A 2663-nucleotide genomic window follows, 5' to 3' on the forward strand; every position below is an offset into this window, starting at 1 on the left:
CCCGTGCCCCCTGCATCGGCAGGCGGACTCTCAACCACTGCGCCACCACAGGGAAGCCGCAAATAAGTTTTTTAAAAAAGAGTATTATGTAGAACATACATAGAAAATTTTCTCTTACAAAAACAAAAATATTTGGACATTTTAAATTTAGTATAGCTTAGCAGCCCAGTTTCTGCCAATAAATTTAGTTAATTGTTAGGAGGTTTAGTACGTATACAGAGAACTCAGTAAACAGCAGATATTTTAACCCTTGATTAAGGATGACATGTCTGACTTAATTTTGTTCTTGTATTTTTTTAAGAAGCTACTCCATTTGTAAATTCAAGTTTGGTTGGCCTTTTATAGTCTTTTTGCTCAATATTTTGAACACTTTTTCTTCTTATTGTAGAGCCTTTGAGCTTCTTCTCTCTCTAGTTTTCTACTCTCAAATTCTTGTTTCTTAGCAACACACTTAGCTTGTACCTGTTCATATTCTTCCTGTGCTTTTTTTAAAATTTTTTAAAAATAAGTTTATTTATTTATTTATTTTTGGCTGCATTGGGTCTTCATTGCAGCGTGCGGGCTTTCCCCAGTTGCGGCAAGCGAGGGCCACTCTTTGTTGTGGTGTGCGAGCTTCTCATTGCAGTGGCCCCTCTCGTTGTGGAGCACGGGCTCTAGGTGTGCAGGCTTCAGTAGTTGTGACATGCGGGCTCAGCATTTGTGGCTCACGGGCTCCAGAGCACAGGCTCAGTAGTTGTGGTGCGTGGGCTTAGCCACTCTGCAGCATGTGGGATCTTAGTCCCTGACCAGGGATCAAACCCGTGTCCCCTTCATTGGCAGGCAGATTCCTAACCACTGTGCTACCAGGGAAGTCCCCTTCCTGTGCTTTTTGATTTGATATTTTCTTTTATTTTTCTTTGGCATAGTAATGAAGTTTACTCTTATGCTACATTATTTCTGGCTGAGGTTGTTCATTGCTACAATGTTCTTCAGACAATGCCTGGTCAATGTTACATTGCTCTTCTGACAGAGGCTGATCAAATTGTTCTTCTGACAAAGGCCAGTCAACTTGTTCTAACAAAGACTGGTCAACTTTTCTAAGTTGATTCTTGAGTCTTTCCTCTTCATCTAAATAGAGATGTTTCAGATGATCAGGGTACCAATCTATGAATTGGGGCTCCTGTGTGGTTTGAGCCTTTTTTACCCTCCATAGTAATTTCTTGTAATTTTGCTGAATCTTTCATTTCAAAATGCAGACTTGTCCCTCAAGAACACTCCCCATGAAGGCTTGCAGATGGTTAGATTGCCATATCATCTGTTTCACATTCTTATTCTTGAATCCTACCTGTGAAGCTCCTTCACCACGTGTCCCAAAATTCCGTCTACCACCTTGCTGCCAGCCTCACCAGTGCCATGGCACACCAACCATGTCACCAGAAAACCACAAAGGACCCACTCAATAGTTCTATACATTTCAAAATAATCACCATGATAAGGTCTAGTTACCATCTGTCGCTGTACAAAGATATTTCATAATTATTGACTATATTCCCCATACTGTACATTTTATGTCTGGGACTCATTTATTTTGCAACTGGAAGTTTGTACCTCTTAATCTCCCTCACATATTTATAATGCATCACATCATATCACATTGCATTATATCACATTACTTTTGGAGGAAAATATTTTGGGAGGAAAAACCAGAAATCAACCCTGCCCTGCACTCACAAGGTGATCAGTCCTTGGTTAAGCCACGTAATCTCTCTTCACCTCAACCTTTCCTTCTAGAAAATGAAAAGAGCTTTGTAGACTGATTGTGCACACTAGTGAGATCATTATTATGCAATATTTATGACCTAAATTCCAATTTCCCATTACTAAGTATCAGTGCAACTATGCCAAGTTCTAAAAATGTTTTCTTGTTGCTGTTGTTTAGCAATTTAACTATACTCTCCATTACTGATTTTTAAAAAATTATTTCTGTTTAAAAAGCAATGTGTGTCCATGGCAAGTTATTTAGAAAATAAAATAGAAGGGGAAAAGGAGAAAGTAAAAAAACATGTGCAAGTCCTCCACCCAGAAACACCCCTGTTAACACCTTGGTATCTACTGCTTCAGTATCTTTTTGAGGCATATAGATTTATGAGGCAGGAAAATGTACTGAGATATTAGTTTGAGTTTTATTTGGGCCCTGTTGTGAAAACCCCAGGGCTTTCCTTTGTGCCGAGATGAGTCTGTTTTCCCAAACCTAGGTGTGGAGGAAAAACTGAGCTGCCCAGAGGGAAGGGTGGAGAGACGTAGACTGAGACAGGAGGGAGCCCAGATGAGGTAGAGGAAGGGAAACAACGGGGGAGTGTATCTCCCTGCTAAACAGGGGCAGGAGCTCTGGTGGGTGGTGTGTGGACCCTATAGACACTAAGCTCTTAGAGTCTTGCAGAGGACATATGCCCATTCCTCAGCCAATCACAGTAGTGGAGGAAGGGAGGTCAAGTAAGAGCAGGCAACGCTCATTGAAACCACATGCCTGGAGTTATGGGTGGAGAAGCAGTTCCCCACACAGCCCCATTCTTGGGGCCTAGGTAGCCACACCCATTTGTAGCTACTACAAATTTCATCCCTTCTTCTTTAAGGGATAAAGTAAAAAGAATGAGAAGGAGGAAACAAGAATGCTGCTTTTTCAG

The 2663-nt window shown here is 41.1% G+C and overlaps 1 pseudogene; it reads right to left on the reverse strand.

Moving 5' to 3' along the window:
* Positions 1-274: 274 nt before the first annotated feature.
* LOC103070011 (thyroid transcription factor 1-associated protein 26-like) lies at positions 275-1394 on the reverse strand (annotated as a pseudogene).
* Between the last annotated feature and the right edge of the window lie 1269 nt (positions 1395-2663).

The sequence above is a fragment of the Lipotes vexillifer genome, unplaced genomic scaffold, assembly GCF_000442215.2.
Source record: "Lipotes vexillifer unplaced genomic scaffold, Lipotes_vexillifer_v1.1 scaffold1039, whole genome shotgun sequence".
NCBI lineage: Eukaryota > Metazoa > Chordata > Mammalia > Artiodactyla > Lipotidae > Lipotes > Lipotes vexillifer.